Genomic DNA, 22,174 nt, shown 5'->3' on the forward strand with positions numbered 1-22,174 from the left:
TCATAAACTGCTTTGTTACATGGCACTTCCTTTGTACAACTACTTAAAGGTAATTTTTTTTAGGAAAAGGAGGTCTGCCTTGCTACTCACGTGTCTAGCATTGAAACTGTGGTACAAGTGGCTCTTTCCTATAGATATGTCTAATGACTCCTATATCTTAGAGACTGTGATCCAGACTCTACCTGAGAACTCGGCATCTTAGAGCTGACTGACAGATTGCTCACCAGAATGTTCCAAATGGCTCTGGCAGACAGCCTTTCCCCTGCTTTGCCTGGACAGAGCTATTGCTTCACACTAGGAAGTGATGGGCATACAAATTTTTCCTTCTGCTCCAATCTGAATTGCCCAGGAGCCTTGGTGAAACCTATGATGTTCCATGCTGCCTTCTATCTGGAAACAGATGTAACCCCACTGAAACTCTCACTGGGAATGAATCATTCCTCCACAGCCAAGGGACAGAGAGAGAGCCCAGTTCTCTATACATTGACATGCTTTATGGGATCACATGAGGTTCTCAAAAGTGTATCAACAGGAGATCTTCATTCCCTGAAAGAGATGTCAGCAGGAACAAACACAGTCCCTGTCTTCTGCCTGGAGGCAGCAGAGTAAGCCTATGACACCCTGAAGTTGTGCCAGGCTGACAGGCCATACCTCTGGAAGGCATTAAGGGAACCAGCCCCCCATGTAAGGTCCCAAATAAACAGGCTTGACGGCCCAATTTCTCCGCTACCCTCACAGGAAACCACTTACATGTAGTTATACAAAGACTCAGAATGAGAAGAAAATGGCCCCCTGCATCCTATGCTCCTGTGCACTTCACTGTCCACAGCATGAGTCCTAAACTCACAGTGCTAAGAGCCCAAGCAACCAGCATCCTCAGGAGAACAACAGAAAAAGTAATGTGTAGAGTGCAGGCAATCAGTTTTCGTGGGAAGAATACTTCATGTCAATGTACATCTAACCTTCTCTGAACACATAACTAACAGCAAATCACTCCTTTGTACAAAAATCACAAAACCTTTGATTTCTTACAGAATATTGACAAAATACATGTGTGATACTAACATGAAGATATTCATGTAATCAAAATATTACAACAGACCTAAGAGAAGGGGACTCATTCCTGGCCAGAAAGGTTTTCAATTTGAACATCCATAGGTCCCTGGCAGCTCAGCTCAGACATCCAATAATGCTAGAGAATAAAACTAAACACATCATCACAAAGCATCTACAATCAACTCTTACTTATAACTATTCAATATTAAAAGCATGCCAAAACCCTCCTAAGTGATCAGAACATACTCTCACCACTTGAACAACTTATTAATAAGCTATAGACTTCATCTGGAAATTTCTCATTATCCTAACAGAATGACTAGAAAATTCTAGAGGTATGTGGATCTCTCCAGGGCACAGTATGAGCATTCTAAAGTCTAAGCTTCAGGCATGGTACCCAGAGGCAGGGCAGAATTCCTCAGAGAAGCAGTCTCTGGGCGACAGGCAACTTCCTCCCCTCTTCCCACCTTCCTCACTAGAAACCCAGACACATAACAAACATTGCATACATGCAACTAGAAGATCTGCCTATTATAAACCAAGGCACTTGTGGGTTTTTTCATTTTAAATATTTTTAGAAAAGAAACAGAAGAGCCAGGAGTGTAATCTAGTGGTAAAGTGCTTGCCTAGCAAGCTAGCATCCATGAAGCCCTGGATTCAATCCCTTGATATACAGAAAACGTCGGAAATGAGCCATGCAGTGGTGGCTCATGCCTGTAATTCTAGCTACTCAGGAAGCTGAGATCTGAGGATCACAGTTCAAAGCCATCCTAGGCACAAAAGTCCATGAGCCTCTTACCTCCAATTAACCACCGGAAAACCGAAAGTGGCACTGTGGCGCAAAGAATAGAGCAGTAGACTTGAGCTGAGGAGCTAAGGGACAAGGTCCAGGTCCAGAGTTCAAGCACTACAACCAACCAAAAAATAGAAAAGAAAAGAATGCTGGAAATGATGCTAAGGCTCAAGGGTAGAGTGCTAGCCTTGAGAAAACTCAAAGGCAATGTCCAGGCCCTGAGATCAAACCCCAGGACTGGCAAAAAAAAAAGAAAAGAAAGGAAATAGAAAATCTCTAAATAATTCAGCCTGATGTTGAAGATCAGAGGATTTTGATGACCAAGGAAACCATGGATTTATAAGATCACTACCACCTAATGGCCAGATCAACGAGTCCACAAGGCAAGCACTGGAATTCTATGCGCATCTGGATGCCATTGTGCCACACTGCCATAGGCACAGTCTCAGCCCACTGCCTGAGACTATTAGATCCCAGATGCTATGAGTAGATGAGTAACCCCTGAATGCCCATGTGTTAAAGACTAGGTTTCCAGCTTGGTGTTTTGGGGAAGTGGCGGAATCTTTAAGAGCTAAGGCCTAGTGGAAATCACTTAGGTCACTTAGTAGAAGGGCATGCCCTCGAAGATATCAAGATCCCAGGCATCTTCCTGTATCCTTCCGCCTCCTGGATGCCTAGTGGTGAGAAGTTCCATACATGACGCACTCATGCTATGAGATGTGTTGCCTTTCAACAGGCCCCAAAGTAACAAGGCCCAACAACCATGAACTGGAACCTTCCAGGGTGAAGACAGAAAGCTGTCAAATCTGCACCGTCTACAATCCTCATGAGGACTCATTGTAGATAGTCCTCAAGAACAAGTATCCACCTTCCCTCCTGTCCTGAGCCATCTCACAAGCTCAAAAATCTAGCTAATGTAGCAAGGCTCTGAAAGTCACTGTACCCTATTCATCTCAGTCCTCACATCTGAGCAAAGGAAAACACTGCTAGGAACACCCACCAAACAGCCAGAACTAAAGTGGAAGCAGGAAAGGTCACTTCCATGTAGACCTTACAGCAGATGGTAAAAACAAGTAGTAGTTTTGATCCCCCTCACAATGGCTGTGAATTGATAACCCAGTGTTGAAACATTTGCAAATTAGCTATCATCTCTGCACTGAACTCCAGAGCAAAGAAACACTGTAAACCAAAGCCTGTTGTAAGTTTGCAAGATGACTTCATTTAAGTGGATGGGAACCCCACAGAAACTATGCACCAAACAGGCCCTACCTATATCATTCAGGTAAGGCTCTTTTCATCTCTCACTAGCTTGTAATGCTCTAAGTAGAAGTTTACTCTTCACTGCGTTTACAAGTAAGAGTTTAAAAGTAAGAGTCCTGATGCCCCCCATCTCCTTTCCCCCTCCCATCTCCTTGCCTCCCTTCTTCATCTGTTGTGGATGTACATGACCCCAACCTCTCCCAGCTCAGGGTGTAGAGCATACCAACTATCAGACTTGCTTTCCAAAGTGGGGACACAGGATCCCGTGACTAGGTTTGAACCTAGCTGCACTGTACTTGAGGTCTAGGATCCAAAGAGTCCTTCTTTTTGTCATGGGGAAAGAGCACTCTCAAAATACACTTACCTCATAAAGTTATCGCAAAGATTAAATGCAATAGAGCCCCAAAAGCATGAACTCAGAGTTCAGCCCACAAAGGCATCTGACACAAAGTTCTCCCTGTGAGAGAATCTTCAGCCTCATCCTCACCACACTGAGTATGCCCCATCCTCGCCCCATTCCATGGACTGTCACCCCACCACCTGTTCTTTCCTCAGGGCATGGGACTGTGTCCATTTATAACTTTAGCTCTGCCCCTTCCTTTGCCAGCTAGTTTCCACTCCTTATCTAGCAAAATGCTAGGCTGTCCTCCAGAAAGACCTCTCTGGCCTGTCTCTGGGCAGTAACTTCATGCTTCTCTATAACCACACTGGTCACCCTCCTTGGCACTACTAACTGGTCTGGCTGTTCATCCTGCAAGACCCTTGGCTCTCAGAAGACAGAAAAGTTATTTCTAAGGGACACTTGGTCTAGGCATGTCCTGACACACATCAGCACTTTGGATCCATAAATCAATTGATAATATCATAAATAATAATTGTTTCTTGGCAGGCTACAAATGTAGTAGAATTCCTGATTTAAGACGAAAACCTATGCAGCTGCCAGTGGCTCACACCTGTAATCCTAGCTACTCAGGGGGCTGAAATTATGGGACCACAGTTCAAAGTCAGCCTAGGAAAGAAAGTTTTTCTCCAAATTACCATCCAAAAAGCCGAGCTATGGCTCAAGTGATAGGGTACCAACCTTGCGTGAAGGCCCTGAGTTCAGGCCCTAACACAGAAGGAGGAGGAGAAGGAAAAGGAGGAGGAGGAGGTAGAGGAGGAGGACATAACGTAAAGCAAGTTGACCCCTCATCCATTTAAGTATGCAGCAATAAATCAAAGATACACTTGACATGTCATGTGTTGCAGCCCTCATAATTCCCATAACCCTTATTCATTCATATACTCCCAACCCCAGGACCAGGAAGGACCAGCACACAGCACCTCATGATGAGAACTGAGGGGAGAGACAGATGAGTTCTGTGCCTGGATGGGTAGGTCTTGTGCTCCCATTCAGAATTGCAGAAGCTCGAGATGAACAAGTCAAAGAAGAGCCCAGGCCACCTGGTGCAAGCTCAGCTCTGCCTCAAATAGCCAAGGCACAGACAGTCAGTTTGCTGTAAAGAAGAACAAAGCTTTTATGTACAAAGTTGGAGGACAGCTGATCCAGGGGAGTATTCAGTAATGTTAGGCTTCTGTTACTAGAAAAGACAGCTTTGAAGAGAGCCAGGTCAGAGCAGGGGCCCCAGGACTCTGTGGAAAAGTCCTTAGTGAATAACATAATGCCCTCAGATAGTGTTACAACTCTGTGGGAAATCAAGTTGAGGCGATCCCATTTCACAAGAACCTTCTGGGGTGCAGAGAGCATAAGCTACCAGTGCTTATCAAAAAGCCCTGCCCCCCAAGAGTCCTTACCAGGTTCCAAATGTGCAGATCTTTCAAAGTAGAAATGAGCTAGAGTCTCTGTCACCCATGTGTGATTTCAGGGAGAATGAAACTTTTATTAACCTTTACCTGATAGTCTTCAAATGAGAAATAGTATTTGCACTGGAAAGAAAACATTAAGTTGCCTCCATTAGCCAGGGAGAATAAATTGCATGTCTCTGTGAAAACCTGGTTCCAGTCAGATGAGCGTGGCTTTCTTTAACTGCCCATCACATCTTTTTTCTTTAACTTCAAAGTCTTTTCCATAGTTTCCTTTCCCCGGAAACATTCAAATGTCCGGAACAAATATGCAGAGGACACCTCCTTCCCAGTAAGATTACCATCTGGCAGATCCCAACAGAGGAAGATGGAGATGCCTCGAAACATGAAGCAGGAATAAAAACCTGGCCTGTGGGAAGAATACACCAGCCAGCCGAAGTCCTCCAATCTACCCTTTCACAATTTCATCTCACTCCCTGGGATACAGGCTCACCAAGATACCAAGCAAGCTAGGTTCAACCTACTAAGGTATACTGCAAATCAAACAACATAGAAATTGGGAGAATGGTCAGCACGACGGTTGTATACCAACAGTTAAAGCAGAAATGGGCCCTGGGCTTCTAGAAATATGGATGATTTCCTGCAAGGGCCAACACAACCCCACAGAGGGTTCCTGGGCATTTCCAAATCATAGCATAACTCCTTAATGGACCTGCAGAATGACCTTAATTCACTGCATAAGTCCATTTCCGTTACTGTAGGAAAATAAATAAAGCTATTTATAGAGAAAAAGGATTTATTTTGGCTCATGTTTCTGATCCTAAGTCAAGGATACATCTAGACAAGACTAGACAGGGAGATATCCACAGCCCTGGGCACTACTGCCTTTCTCTGCACCTCTGGCCATGATGCAGGGCCAAGTCTAACTTAGAGAGCCCTGAATTCCCCCACAGATAAAGAATGCAAACCAGCTGAGGGGGCCTTGAAGGCCCTGCCCCTTAAGAAGGACATATGTTCCCATCCTCTCTGTTCTTCAGTACTGTAACACAGGAAGAGCCAGGCTGGACAGGCCTCTGAGCCACCTGCTCTGTAGTTTCCCTAAATCCATTCCTTCAACACAGTCCAGATCACCTCCCCTATGCTGGGAAAGTGGAGGTCACAAGGTGTGCCTTCTCTTTGCCCCTCTGTTTCTCAACTCGTGCCACTTCACTAAGTACAATAGGCACTAGGTGAGCCCCTAGGTTCAACTAATCCCATTAGCCAAGTGACATACAGAAGGATAATGACCCTAACCAAGACAAAACAAAAGCTCTTGGAAACCAGATTTAAACCTCTGAAATCGAAGTGTGACAACCACCACAAGTCTCAGGCATGGGCCTACCAGTGACTGAGCAGGCATGTGCCCCTGCACATTCTTTAGTTTGAATCTGCACTTCATTGGACACCCGGTCCTGACAATGATACAGTAGGTCCAACTGCTTGATGCCGCAGAGCACTACGAGGCAGGCAGATGGACACTAACGAAGTAGGCCTGCAGGGAACCCAGCTCATCAGGATGTAACCAATGTAGACTCGAGCAAAGACAGATGAGAGTTCCAGACAAAACATCCAGTGCAAAAGACACCACTGAGGAATGAGCCAAGTCCATTCCACGTCCATCAGAAATGAAGTAACAGATAACAATTTTCTGTTGTGGTGTACTCACCTAGAGCGGTGACAGCTCTGAACACCGCTCCACCTGCTAGTGCAGCCTCAAACCCATTACCCTGTGCTCAGTTCCCTGCTTGGTCTGTTCATAAGCTCAGGTTTCCTAGATGGCATAGCAGGATTTCTTTGAATACTTACATTATTTCCTTTTTAATACTACCGAGTCTGTCCAACTTGGGGCAATATAATTACCTTTCCAAAGCTCAACATAAATATTTTTTAAAACATTTTAAAGAGGGTGAAGGAGAGGTCCCATATAATTTTCGTTTTCTCAGTACTCAGATAAACATCCACAATTCCATCAAAGATAAATCAGACTGTTCAGAAACAAATGTGCTCCTCCAAGCCTCATTCCTGCAGGCGTAAGGCTAACACTAGCTCTGTTCAATGGCTATCTCCCATTTTATGGGATCACTTCACAGTGGCAGTCTTGTCTTTGCAAACTGTTATTTTCCTATGGCAGGGTCCATTCTTTCCATCAAAATGCACTTCCTTTCTGGGCTCTGTCCTGATGGCATAGGGAAACAGAGGGTTCTGTCCTATGACATACTGTCTTTTTCCACCATGTTGGAGATGAAGCTGGACTTGTGTCTGAGACTACATGTTCCTAAAACTTCTCAGAGTCCTGTGAACAGTGACTGGGGAGACACACCCTGCAGGAAATAGTCCTAGATCACTCAAACTGGATGTAAGTTAGGAGTCTATGTTTGTTAGTACAATGAAACACTCTAATACTACTAATGCTGATTACAAACTGCAGCAAAAACCTGCTTGTCTTACTGTACTTATTTTTTTTTTGAGTCCAAGACTTGCAGGCCAGCTTGGGCAAAATAGGGGAGGAGCTGAGGTATAAAACAGTGGTAGAGCACTTGCTTCACATGTACAAATTCCCAGCTTCCATTTCTAGAACATTAACAAGCAAACAAATAAAAGTACTCTTGAGACATCGGGCTCAGAGTTTCATCCAAGAGAAGATGAAGCTTTAAACAGGGTGCCAATGCCTCCATTTGAGAAAAGACAGAGTTCAGAGATTTACTCTTCAAGTCAAAGTGATCTTTTCTGTGGGTAATACAGCATTACAAGACAGCTGTGTGGGAGATGGGCTGGGCCTACTACCACCAGTGACATTCCAGGACACCCTCTACTCCCTGCCCATACCCACCCCAGCAGGGCTCTGTTAATTAAATTTCCAGTGCGGAGCTGAAACTATGAAATGCTAACTCTTTATTAAATAATACAGTTGGAAGAGCATGATAATCCTCACGGCTTTAAATAAAACCTCTTAATACACAATGTAAATAATGACAGGCAAAAATCCAATTTCTATGCAGTGAACTTTCAAACACTCAGTTGTTTCCAGTAAATTAGCTTTCGTTCTGATGGCTGTAATGCCAACATAGGCATATCAAGCACCGAGAACAATGTCATTATACATCCATTCTTAACTTAAGAGATGCCAGCCCAGAATTATTGACTCAACTCACTGTGCCTGTCAGCAAAGGAAAGCTCCATGTGTGCTCAATGCACCATGGAAAGGGCAGGTGGCCCTGCCCACATTCTTCCAAAGATAAGGAAACACCCACTTCTCATTATAAGAGGTACTACCTGTCAGAAAACAGAAAACAAGGCAGATGACAGTTTTGAAACCCTGTATGCCTAAGATACCCAGTGGAATGCAAATCTAGAGGCAGACTTGAATTCCCTCCAAAAGGAGATTAGAAGAAAAACAAAACTAGACTGCTGTGTCCATCCAGACTGCTGAGACTACATTATTGGTCAAACTTGTCAGAAGAGTAATAACTTCCCATGAGGAAATTTAAATAATCAGCTGGGTATGAAAAAAAATATGCTCATTCTGAGTTTTAGACCAATTCCTCAGCATGTGTTTTATAAACCCTCCAGGCTGTTATTACAACTAAATTCAAGCCAAAAATTCCTGCACTCCTTTGCAGCTTTTGTCATGATGATAATTCCAAAGTCAAAGGAAAAGTCTTTGCCTATAAGCCTTGTGAACATACATTATGCAGTTACATTTGGCACTATTAGCAACTATTAGAATTATGTTGGCAGCAGAACTTTCTTACGACATCTAAAATGGTCTGATCAGTTAGGGAGGAGCTGTCCCAAAGTCACTGGGAAGCATGGGAAATGAAAAGAGAACAGATACATGTATACGTTTGAAACCTAGACTTTGCAAGGAAGAAAAACATGGGTGGAAAAAATATCCCACTAGTGACTTTATGTAGCGATTATATACAGATATATGGATACAGTGGGTTAATAAAATATATTAAAATCGATTTCCCTTGTTCCTTTTACCACTAGAAAAGTTCAAATTACTCACATGGTTTGAATCCTAACTATCAGACAGGGCTGCTTTAAAGTATAAAATAAAGAATTCAATCCCTTAAAAGAGGTTTATGTGAACACCTGTTAAACCATTAGCTTTTTGTAAATGTTTTTGAAACGTGTAGACACAGATTTCCAGGGAGGGAAAAAAATTCTGTATTCAGTCTGTCTCCATAGCCACAAATGCTGAGTTCCACAAACATCTGGGCTGATTTTAACACTCAATCTGGAGAGAAGGAGACCCAGACGGCAGGGGGATCTTGCATCTAGGCAAAAAAGTTTCAAAGTGTTCAGGTTCCTGGGCTGCTCTACATATTTTCCATAGTGATCATAACACTGTGTAAATGATCCACTGGTCCAATATAAGCAAGAATCCAGAGGCCCTCGATACAGCAATGTTCTATGGGATTCTGCTCATTGATGTTGTTCTACCTACAAACTCTTCCCATGAGCAGGGCAGAGCAGAATCAGTGTTTTACCTTCTTTCTTCCCTTCCCCCATCAGAACCTTAAAGCAAGCCGACTCTTTATACACAACATGCCTCTGCATTTGACATGAAATTCTCCTTCGGATTTGTATGCATCTTTTTTTTATGCTACAACATGGCAAAAGATGATATAACTATTTCCATTTTCCCCCAGACTGAGCAATATGTAAGGAAATCAGACTCAATGCTACCCCAACTTATACTTTGGCTTCCTATTATTCAGATATGAGGATCATGGAATGGGCTTCATAGGACGGTGGAGGCAGCACCAAAGCCAAAATTGACCTAGTGCAGGCCTAGCTTCACTGCCCATGGTTATGTAATATCTCTACACCTCTCTTTTCCCATTTGCACAGTCGATTTGATTGCACTATCTAGTTCACTAAGTTGTTAGAAAGGTTAAGTGAATGAATGGGCTGAATACAAATAAAATGGCTCCAACCATCCTCGTGTTACAGACAAAAATGTGCACCCTAGTGCTAGAATATGCTTTGTGCCTCACAGGTTCAGGTGCTGGTCTGGGGCCCCAAGGTAACTATGTTAGGAGGTAACGGGTCTGTAAATGTGGGGCCTCTTGAGGTGACTGGGTCGTGGGGCTCCACACTAAGAAAAGTCATGCCCATCACATGTAAGTGGGTTCGGTCTCAGGACTGGATCATATGGCAGGTTAGCACACAGTGAGGCCACCATATTATGGTCAATGTTTTTTCTCCCAATCTACTCTCACACATGTCTTTGGCAAGTGACATGTTACAGCCATCTGATATGTTATGACAAGGCAGGGTGCCTTCGCTAGATATAGGCACCCCATCATAAACTTCCTAGCCTCGAAAACAGTGACCTAAATGAATCCTTTCTTTATAAAGTCCCTAAGCTCAGCTATTTTGTTATGGCAACACTAACAGACTAAGACATGTGGTCTTGTACCACCCATCTCCACCATGTCTTCTTTTCAGCTCACTGGCCCCAAGCTCCTGGAGACGCTAGGCCTCTCTATCTGCTGTTCCCTCTACTGAATCTCTCACTTCCTTCCCCTTCACCTGGCTATGTCCTGCTCACCTTCTGGATGCATTGCTGGTAGGATTCTGGGTGTTGGTTCTCACAAGATTTACCTTCTCTGCATGTAGCAGCCTACTCCACCAACTTTTCCATTGGTCTGCAGTTTGGACCATGCTGTTTGGCCATCTGGTGCTGTTAGCACTATCTGAGCCTCCAGACACTTGATGACAGGCTGCCCCTGACCAATCACCCCAGGTTCCCAGCTGGAACAGGTTCAATGTAGGGACAAGCTCCCAGGAGTCTTCCCACTTACAGCCCAGTTCAAGAACCACAGCTGTAATATGCTAAATCTTGATTTTGACCTTCCAGTAGGGGTTAAAAAATTCATGATTATAAAAATAAATAATGTTAAAACCTCCCTGTTATTTTCAAATGTAAATTAAGTCCAATTAGAGTAGATTCATGCATTACAAAACATTTCCATTGCATCTAGTCTTCTTGATTGCCATTTCAGTCAGTTTCTTGATAGAGCCCTGCAATTCCAGGCTGTGGCTCTCCAGGAGGCGACCGCCACAAATGAGAGCCACGCCTGACTCTCACTGGTGCTGAAGAGACACTCATGCTGCCACTGAACTGTGCATGACAGGTCACAGACCAGGAGCTGCCTGGGCTGCTCTGAGGCAGAAGAAAGTCGGGTTTGGAACCATGCCTCTGCGGCCCATAAGATATGGAGTAACCTTTGAGATGAACACAGGTTTAGAAGTGTAAATGACTGTCCATATGAATATTAATAGCAGAACTATTAATCACTGAAGTTGTGTGCCAGACACTTGACTCTTGATTAAACGAAGTGAAGTTCAAGCCAAACCAAAGACTTCTCAGCTCTGAGCCAACAGATCTACTGAAGACCTTGTCCCAGCGGAAACAGTGAATGTTCTAAATATCTAACTAAAGAAGTCTGAATAAAACCAGGCCAAAGTCAGCAGAGCCTTTGACCAGGTCAATGTGAAATTTCGTGAGGCAACAAGAGCTTAATGCTTTTTTCCCCAGAGCCCAGCATGCTCTCTGGTTCACAGAAGGTATGCAACCCACGCTTCCTATTAAGAAGAAAACGAGTGAATAAATCAGAAAAGAGGGAGAAATTTGGAGTTGAAATTCAAAATGTAAACAGGAACACAAAGACTCCAACACTCACTTGGAATCTGCCTGCTTGCTACACAGCATAAAATATATAGGACTTTTTTTAAGTAAAGTCACCCAATGGAACAATTCTAGAAACTGTGAATTCATCAAAAATGTTTTTTTATAATTTTACCAAAAAAACACCCTTGTTACTGCTATCATTACAAAGATTTGAGATTAAAATGAATAGCAGCTTTCCTGCCAAACAGTCTGCCTATGACCAAGTCTTATAACTTCAAGGCTCAAATACCCTAGGTTAAATTCTGCTTCTTCCATCATGAATGTACTTTTCAACATTAGAAATTATCCTTTTCACATTTTTAAATGCTGGGGCTTCTGCCTGACTAATGCCATCTTTAATTATACATAATCAAGTATTTTACTGTGATCTAATGGGGTCTATCACTCATCAAAATGGCACCAGTCAGCAATAATATTCCCCAGAGCCAATTAGTCAACCTTCTTTCATTCTTCAGCAGCTGCACGTGCAGAAATCTATACACAGTTGGAGCTATAGCATCTTGCAAATTTGTCCAAAAATGATGAAAAGTGTCAAGAAACCCTCAATACAGCAGCGTGCAGCAAACTCCTGGATGGTGGCATTAATGTGGATTGATGAAGCTACGACTTCATGCGTGCAGGTATTTGTGGATCCCACCACACTGCCCTGGTGGAAGGGCCAGGCATTTCACACAAGAAGAAGCAGATCTTCTAAAGGTTACCATATGCCCACGTCCTAAAGCACACAAGTAGAAGAACTAGGATTCTACCCTTCATGACAAGATGGAAGGCCAGAAGACACACACAATAGGGGATGGTGAGAGCACATCGGAAGACTCAGCCAAAGGGTCTCAGGTCTCAGGCCCTTGAGCAGAAAAACTTATAGGTCATATAAGCCACCGGCTCCTGGCTACGGTCTATTTTGAAAGGCAAACTAAATGATTATAAGCAAACCCAAAGCTCAGCAAAAGTCAAGTCACGGGGCCAGAAGTTTGGCCTAGTGGTAGAGAGCTTGCCTAGCATGCACAAAGACCCAGGTTCAATTCCTTGGTATCACATACATAGAAAAGCCAGAAGTGGTGCTGTGGTTCAAGTGATATAGCTCTGGCCTTGAGAAAGCCCAAGGATGGTGCTCAGGCCCAGAATTCAAGTCCAGGACTTGCAGAAAAAGAAAAAAAGAAAAAAAAGGAAGAAGAAATGCACTCATCACCTGACTTATGTAACTGTTATCCCTCTCTATATCTCCTTTACAATAAAATTTAAAAAAAAAGTCAAGTCATCCCTAAAACTTCCATCCAAAAGGACAACTGCAAAGCCAAGTAATAATCACAAACATGGTTATAAAACTTGTAAGCATATACATGTGTGTGAATATGTACATTCCAATACATGTATTACATATATTTACATATATATGCATGCATAGTAACATGTGTTTGAGATGGAATGAAAGACGAAAACAATCAGGCTTCACTGCTGGGCCCTGTAACTCAACAACTGCTTATTTGCTTCTGAGTATTTATAAACCAAGTGCTCTAAGTCCTAGAAGTAGGAAATTACACTAGGAAGGTCATTTGATGAACCACAGACAAATAAATCATTTTGAAAAGAACTGGGGATCAATAGTGAATAATGAGACCTTGCTATGCCCCCCTTGGATAACTGACAAGGCATCTTGTTTGGACCATTTACAGTACTATGTTTAGCATTCCATTTAGCACTGCAAAATAATTCACGCAAGTGTTGGCTTCTTATCAGATCTGTTGACCAAGCAGCAGATGGCAAAGAATACACACAGATCTACTGTTTCTTGGGTATACAAACAGCACACTGGAGTTACTATTTAAGAGCTACCCTTTATTCCATCCTAATGATAGGAAGGCACATAGATCCAACACTCTACCACAGCATACAAGTTTCCCCGGTGTTCCTCTAACAAACAAAGCTGCCCTGGCTCCCTCTCATTTCCTTCAATCAATTTTCTTAACAGCCACTGATGGAAGATTGGGATTCTAAGAAAGAGGCACTCTGGCTTCCTCTAGGCACCTGCAGGAGGGTGCCAGCCCCCACCTCTTGTAGGGAGAAAGAAGAATCTCATGATGTGACTCACGGCAGGATCCCTAAGAAGGAAGAGAGTGGGAGGGAGAAAGAATTTTCTGGGACAGTGGTGAGAGGTGAGAGCCTTGTTTAGGAACAACCTGGAAGCCACTGGGCTTGGGAGAGGAGGGTCTAGAAAACCTCTGGGAAAACAAGAAGCTGGAACACTCAGCACTGGAAGAAGCTCCCATCCAAGTACATGACAGCATGTCAGGGAAGGAATGGCAAGTGAGTAGCAAAGGAGAGGAAAGAAATAAAAAAAAATTAAAAATTAACAGGAGGCTGAGATCTGAGGGTCAGGGTTCACAGCCAGCCTGGGCACTACAAAGCCTCGAGACTCTCATCTCCAATTAATCACTAGGAAAATGGGAAGTGGGGCTGAGGCTCCAGGGGTAGGGCCGTAGCCTTGAGCTGAAGAGCTCAGGAACAGTGCCCAGGCCTGGAATTTAAGCCCCATGACCCACAAAAATAATAATAATAATGATAAATCCTAGTAAGAGTAAGTACTGAATGCTGGTACTAGTAGTTCATGCCTGCAAACCTAGCCACTCAGGAGGCTGGAATCTGAAGGTCACCATTCAAAGCCAGCTTGGGCTGTAAGAATTTTATCTCCAATAAACCAGCAAAAATCGAGAAGTAAAGGTATGGATCAAGTGGTAGATCATCAGCCATGTTGGGAAAAAAAAAGCTAAGAGACAGCACTCAGCTTTGAGTTCAAGGCCCAGTACCAGCACAAAAACAAAATATCATTGAATCAAAAAATTAAAAATTAAAATCCAGCCATGAGCAGTGGCTCACGCCTATAAATTCTAGCTACTCAGGGGGCTGAGATCTGAGGATCATGGTTCAAAGCCAGCCCAGGCACAAAAGTTCATGAGACTCTTAATCTCTAACCACCAGAAAACTGGAAGTGGGTGCTGTGGCTCAAGGGGTAGCGCAGTAGCCTTGAGCTGAAGAGCTCAGGGACAGCACCCAATCCCAGAGTTCAAACCCCAAGACCACCCACCCCCCCCCAAAAAAAAAACCAGAAAGGACAGGACAGCAAATAGGGAAAAAGGTGTGAAGGAGAGGGAACGGAAGGGTAGTAGATAAAAGGATACCCATAATTTGGGGAAGGAAGAATTGCAGAGAGAGAGGGGGGGAGAGAGAGCACGGGAGGGAGGGAAAGAGAGAGGGGGGAGAGGGAGAGGGAGAGGGAGGGAGGGAGGGAGGGAGGGAGGGAGGGAGGAGAGAGAGAGAGAGAGAGAGAGAGAGAGAGAGAGAGAGAGAGAGAGAGAGAGAGAGAGAGAGAGAGAGAGAACGAACATATGCCCCAAAACTGGGCATAGCAACACACACCTGTAACCCCACCTATTGGCCTATAGAAGCAGATTCTTTTTAAACACCAGGCAAACCCAAGCATCTCACAAATAAAAGCAACAGGACTGATGGGCCCGGTGTTGTTCGTGTGGTAAAGCACTAACAGAACAAGTGCAAAACCCTGGGTTTAAAAAGATATTACGGTGTTCACTTCCCCATCCTACACACGAAAACCAGAGCGATGCAGGGGCGGTCACAGCGTGGTCCTGCGAAAGGGTGACTTACTCACTTGTGAAGCATGGCAATCTTTTTTTTACATTACTAAGATGTAGACCTCGCAATCATGCAGTGCTGGCCGTGTATATCGTTCCCTGGGGTCCCAGCTCAGCTGCCTCAAGCTAAGGAAGGTAGTAGAGGAGTGGCTGGGTGTCTCTGCAGCAGGTTTCCTAACCAGCAAACAACAACTGGTTCTTTCTTCTGCCACTGGACATTTGTGCGGCACGTGGCTTACCACACATTTGAAGCCTCTTGGCACAGAACCGATGCAAACACTCAACACAAACGGGCCAAAGTGCTTACAAGTGACATTACTCTCATTATTTTCACTTGAGATCCTGCCTACTTTTGGGGGAACAATCTCTCTGGGACCACAGAGACTGGATTCATGCCCTTTGCCTGACTCTCAATCTATCCTTAAGAGCAGCCAGAGCAAAGTGTCCAATAAATGTAGGCCCCAACCATACCAGCCATTATTATGGCTTGTCCATTCTAATCATTATTTTGGAAAACTAAGGTTCTTTTCCAGTTGCTGGTGACTAAGGCCTATCTAATCCTCGCCACTCAGGAGACCGATCTCTAAGAATCCTAACTCAAAACTAGGCCATCCAATAAAGTCCATGAGACTCAGATCTCCAATTAATCAGCCAAAAAAGCCAGAAGTGGAGCTGTGGCTCAAAAAAGAACATCAGTATTGAGCAAAAAAAGCTAAGGGATGGTTCTCAGGCTCAGTTTTAATCCCAGCACTGGCACAAAAGGAAGGAAGGGAAAAAGAAAGAAAATTACGGTTCAAGAACAGCAATAGTAACAACAGCTCATCCTTGGTTACTACAGCCCACATTCTTGCTCCACTGCCAATGTTTTCTCATCTGTTGTCACCAATGAGCTACCCCTACCACAAGGTATCTCAGAAGCTAGATGAGCTCTGTAGGACCCACCTTACATATGAGGACACTGCAGCCCAGAGTCCCCATTCCCACATCCAGTGGCTTATCTAGAGAGGCACACCAAGGGCATGTAGGGGGAGGCATAGCCAGGCACTGGGGCACAGGGATCCACACTTTCCATGACCCTCCCTCACATATACTGCCCTTCTTCCTGACCAGCTTCTCCAGCTGTGGAAGCATCACTGCTGACCACCACACTCCTGGACCTAAGAGAAACAACAACACCTTGACTAAGTTCTGCTTGGTAACTCAGGACAGGCTTCATGGACAGACAGCTTGGCCCTAATCAACTTACAAACCTTAGAACACACACACACACACACACACACACACACACACACACACACACACCATAGCCATGAACGCAAAAAGTGCTGGCCCCCAAGAGACAGTCTAGTAGGTGGAGGATGCATCAGGGAACAGGACACAGCCCTGCAGAGCCCAGCATGGGCTTCTCTACCCCATCTTGCAGAGAGAGAAAGCTATGGTCTTCAGGACAGATCGTCCAGTTGTGTTTCTCAGAAGAAACAGCCTACTGTGTGAATGTCAGAGTGGACAGGTTTCATGGGGCAGGACAATGTGGAATCTCATGCCTGGTACACGATAGGACTGACTAGTGAACAGCTAAGAGGGCCAGTGACAACCAAACACTTGAGGACAATGGACTAGCACAGGTCAGCTAGGATGGGTGTAGTCAGCAAGGACCCACCAGGAGGTGGGGTCCAAGCACGGTGTCGTCTCAAAAGACGCAGAAATGGAGGCTTCACTAGCCCTGTCAAGTGAAAAAGATGGTAGAACTTAGGGACATAGACTGAGCCACTGAGGAAAATCACTCAGATGCCCATACCCCATCAGGCGTCAGCACTCTGTTCTGATCTTCTGCAAGGGGGCCCACGCGACGTCGAGCTCCCCCAGTATCTTGTTACTCTACTGCCGGATCTAGGAAGAAAAATGTAGGGCCTTCTAGCTGAGGTCAGTACTTTGGTGTGCCCACTCCAGAGTTTTCTTCAAGGTCGATCTATGTCAACCTCAAACACCCCAATTCTGAGAAGGAAAAAGTTGAGGATAGGCCAGGCTTGGCCACATTCTTCTGTGGTTCAGACTTTAATCAGGCACCTGAGTCATTCAAATTCAGCCTTAAAGGCAGTTCTGACAGAGGTGTGTAGCACAAACTGCAGATGGCACAACAGAGGCAGGCGGGGGCCAGCTCAGCACACATAAGGTCACGGAGAATTAAATCTCCCTTAATCCATTTTGCCCTGTTTCATCTCTAACCAGATCTAAAATGCCACCTTTCTCACACTTGTTATTGAGTTTTTAAAAATTAAAACAGTAAATTTTCAAACACTGGCTTCTAAACATGAAATGCTACTCTTATTTCTCCCAATGACATGATCCAGCCCTCACCCACGGAGGAAAAAGAAAAAAAACAAAACAGCACATGCAGAGCCCAGGTGTCAGCATTTATAACAGGAAGGAAATAGGAGTTAGAAGACAAATGGGAAGATGCAATTGGAAAATGAAGTCTGCTAGCTATGACATAAGGCAGTTTTGTGGGTTTTTTAAAAATAGCTTTCCACATTATATATTTTCCCCAGCTGTACTGAAGTGTGATTGACAATAAAAGCTGGATATATTTAAGGTATAAAACATGATGATATTGTGAAACCATTGCCACAATCAAGATAGTTACCAAGTCTATCGCTTCATATAATTTTTGTTGTTGTATGTGGTAAGAATATTAACACGTGCTTTTATAGCAAATTTCAAGAACATGGTACGTTACTGTTAATTTTAATCACCAGACTGTATGTTAGATCCCCAGAATCTATTCATCTTAGAATTAAAAGCTTCCGCTCTTTGGCTACATCTTTCCAATCCAGGACTCTTTAGCCCCTGGTAACCCCGCTCCTCTCTCGGCTTCTGCGGGACTGACTTCTTTACCTTCCACAGGTCAGAGGGAGGGCAGTATCGGTCTCTGTCTGACCTACTTCTTGAGCATATGTCCCCCAGTGGTTCATCCATGCTGTGACTCACAGCACAGTTTCCCTCTTTGTTAAGGAGACAAGCTCCATAGCATACAGGCTCTAATTTCCCTATCTCCTAGTAGACACGTGGACTGAGTCCATGTCTTAACTCTTATGATAACCACTGCCGTATTTATTCAGGGTTCTGATTTCTTTGAGATTTAAGGTAGCTCTTACCCAAACTTTAGTCATTCATGTCTCATCTTCATGGTATTTCCTTCATATCTTTCAAAGGACTCCCTTTTTATGGAAGTATTTTTCTTAGTCAAACTATGCAACTGCTACGATTTTCTAAATGCGTCCCTCAAAATCAAAAGGGACCATTAAAACAAACACAAACATTAACGTAAAACATATTCTCCAGATGCTGTCTAAACCATCTGGCATGCCTCTGCCCAGAGCTTCCATGTGCCTCACTCAGGTCTCCACCAGAAACCCTGGCACCCCAGAGGTTCTTCTTTCTTCCTGTCCTACGCAGGGACCTTCTCTAGCAGCTGGTATGCTAGGTTCAAGCTTTGGACATTCCAGTAGAGCATCTCAACACTGCCTCTGTGGACCCTGTAACTGTCGTCGTGAAACCAGGCAGCCTTGACCATTTCTCAGGCTGACAGAATGTTTCCGATTAAGAGTGAATAGATTTGCCAAGCATTGGTGGGTCACACCTGTAATCCTAGCTACTCAGGAGGCTAAGATCTGAGGATAGCAGTTCAAAGCTAGCTTGGATAGGAAAGCCCATGAGCTCTTATCTCCAATAGACCAGCAAATAGCTGGAAGTGAAGCTGTGGTTCAAGTGGTAGAGCACCAACTTTGAATATAAAAACTAAAGGACAGAGGGCCAGGAGTTTGGCCCTCCAGTGGCAGAGTGCTTGCTCAGCATGCATGAAGACCCAGGTTCAATTCCTCAGTACCACATACATAGCCAGAAGTGGTGCTGTGGCTCAAGTGGTAGAGCTCTCGCCTTGAGAAAGCCCAAGGAGAGCCTCAGGCCCTGCGTTCAAGCACCAGGACCGGCAAAAAATAAAACAAAATAAAAAACTAAGGTGCCCAGGTCCTGAGTTCAAGCCTCAAAAATGGTACACACACACACACACACACACACACAAATAAAAGTGACACATTCCCCCATGACAGCAACTTTTCTCCATTTCTACTGACTAGCTGACAGCTCTTCTTTCACAACAGTCCTGGTTCCCTGAAAGGAAAGGCTATGGGGGGGGGGAGAAAACCTAAATATATGACTAACTACCAAGATCACTATAAGACATCAGCTATGAGGTGATCCTCATAGCTATTATCAAACAAACAAACAAAACAGAATTTTGGTGAGAGTATGTAAGAACATATTGGTAGAAATGTAAGTTTGTGCAGCCACTATGAGAAATAGTAAATGGAGTTTCTTTTAAAAAATAGAACTAAAAATAGAAATGCCATGTGCATGACTGAAGCATATACACACTGCTGGCCCATCCCACCCCTGGGGATAAATCCAAAGGAAATGAAATCAATATGTGGAAGAGACGTGCACTCCCAGGCTTATTGCAACACTACTCACAAGGGCCAAGATAATCAATCTAAGTATCCATCAACATAGGAATGGATAAAGAAAATGTGGCATATTGACATATGGAGTACTGATTCAGTCAAAAAAAAGGACCAAAATCCTGTCACTTGGGGCAACATGCATATTAATATCAAAATGAAATAAGCCAAACACACGAATAACATATGATCTCATTGATATGTGGAGTCTACAAAAGCGAATCTCATAGAAATTGATAATTGAGTGAGGGTGGGAATGAGTAAGGCAGGGAGATGGAGAGAGTTGGTTAATGGATGCAAAGTTAATTAGATAGGAGAAATAATTTCTAATGCTCTATTGCATTATATTTAATAAATTAATACATTTCTGCATTTCAAAATAGCTACAAGCTTTGTAATGCTTTTCATATAGAAAAAGTATAAATAGCCAGGCACCAATAACCCATACCTTAGATCTCAGAAGGCTGAGATCTAAGGATTGTGGTTTAAAGTCAGGTCAAGCAGGAAAGTTGGTAAGAATCTTTTTTTTTTTGTCAGTCTGGGCTTGAGCTCAGGGCCTGAGCACTGTCCTTGGACTTTCTCAAGGCTAGAGCTCTACCACTTGAGCCTCAGCACCACTTCTGGCTTTTTTCTATGTATGTGGTACCAAGGAATCGAACCCAGGTCTTCGTGCATGCTAGGGAAGCACTCTACCACTAGGCCAAACTCCCAGCCCCCAAAGTTGGTAAGAATCTTATCTCCTATTAACTACCAAAAACCCAGACATGGGATTGTGGCTCAAGAGGTACAGTATCAGCTTGAAGTGCAAAAGCTAAGTGACAGCACCCAAACCCTGAGTTCTAGCCCCAATACTAGTGCAGTAAGGTACATGTACGTTGCGTTCTCTCTCCCTCTCTCTCTCTCTCTCTCTCTCTCTCTCTCTCTCTCTCTCTCTCTCTCTCTCTCTCTCTCTCTCTCTCTCACACACACACACACACACACACACACACACACAAAACATTGTAAGTACATAATAAAGTAAGGTAAAGAAAGCTGGGCAGATCCACCCATGCTCCACTCGCACTTTACTCAGCCGACCTCATGAAGAAATCCCTGAAAGTAGAGTCCAGAAACATGACCCCTCAGAAGTCAGTCTTCCCACAGAGAACTGAGTGGTCACTCGCAACACAGATTGCCTGGTTCACTCTGCCTTCAGCCCAGGCCTGTCCTTGCTGTGGGACTGTAGCAAACTCAATCCCTGCCACTATGCAACAATCTAGAATATTTAGGAGGAAGCTAAAAAGGCCCAACTGGGGGAAGTCACAGGACATGTATCTGACTTTGAGTTTACACATGCACTAAAATCAGAGAAAGGGCCAAGCACCACTGACTCATGTCTGTAAGCCTACTACTCAGGGGCAAAGATGTGAGGATTCATTAATTAATTAATTAATTAAAAATAAAATCAAAGGAGCCAGGAGTTTGGCCTAGTGGTAGAGTGCTTGCATGGCATGCACAAACACCAGGTTCGATTCCTCGGTACCACATGCATAGAAAAAAGACAGGAGTAGTACTGAGGCTAAAGTGGTAGAGCTCTACACTTGAGAAAGTCCAAGGACAGTGTTCAGACCCTGAGCTCAAGCCAAGGACTGGCAAAAAAAATAAAATAAAATAAAATAAAATAAAAGGAAGTACACAGTGGATAGAACAGAACATGTGGGGTAGTATAGGGTCAAACCTAGGGCCTTGTACAGGCTAGGAAAATATAACTAAGCTATAGCCCTGACCCACATTTGAATTTTTAAGAAGAAAATACAAGACCACAAATAAACATTTGTTCCTGAGAAGAACCACAGTAGAAAGGGATTGGTGGGGAGATAGAACAGCTGCTGAAGAAATAGGAACAGATAGTTTGCCAAGTCTCAAAGACAAAGAAAATCCCTCAGTAAGTACCAGAAGCAGTGCAGCTCTGGCCAAAGAGGTCTATAAAAACCAGTCTTGTATAAGAAGCCCATGGAAAGCCCATGGTCCACTAAGGCTCAAGAGAAAGGAGACTTGGTGGGCTGAGGAGGTTGAGGCCAAATTCAGAGGAAGTGTACAAAAGATTTGTACCACTGTAGAGTTTACAGAGGGGAGATGGTGAGCCCAGAAAGTGGCCACTTAGATACCCAGAAAATAAAAGCACAACAGATAAGGATCCCCTGCTCAAGGTGGACACACCCCTGATCCCTTCTTGCTCCATCCTGGTCCAACCCACTGTAGACACCATCAGTAGACTAGCTCCCTAGGCCTCCAGGGAGATGCTAACTTGAAGCTGTCTTCTCAAGATTCACCATGATTCCAAGCACCACTTGTCCTACCCTGGATTTGCACT

The 22,174-nt window shown here is 44.0% G+C and overlaps 1 non-coding gene across 1 annotated transcript; it reads left to right on the top strand.

The window, feature by feature from the left end:
* The first annotated feature begins 7,097 nt into the window (after positions 1-7,097).
* On the top strand, positions 7,098-7,287 carry LOC150060159 (small nucleolar RNA SNORA73 family). Its single transcript, XR_016536304.1, has one exon. It is a non-coding gene; the product is annotated as a small nucleolar RNA SNORA73 family (small nucleolar RNA).
* The last annotated feature ends 14,887 nt before the right edge of the window (positions 7,288-22,174 follow it).

This window comes from Megascapheus bottae, chromosome 7 (assembly GCF_031878675.1).
Source record: "Megascapheus bottae isolate mThoBot1 chromosome 7, mThoBot2.hap1, whole genome shotgun sequence".
Classification (NCBI taxonomy): domain Eukaryota; kingdom Metazoa; phylum Chordata; class Mammalia; order Rodentia; family Geomyidae; genus Megascapheus; species Megascapheus bottae.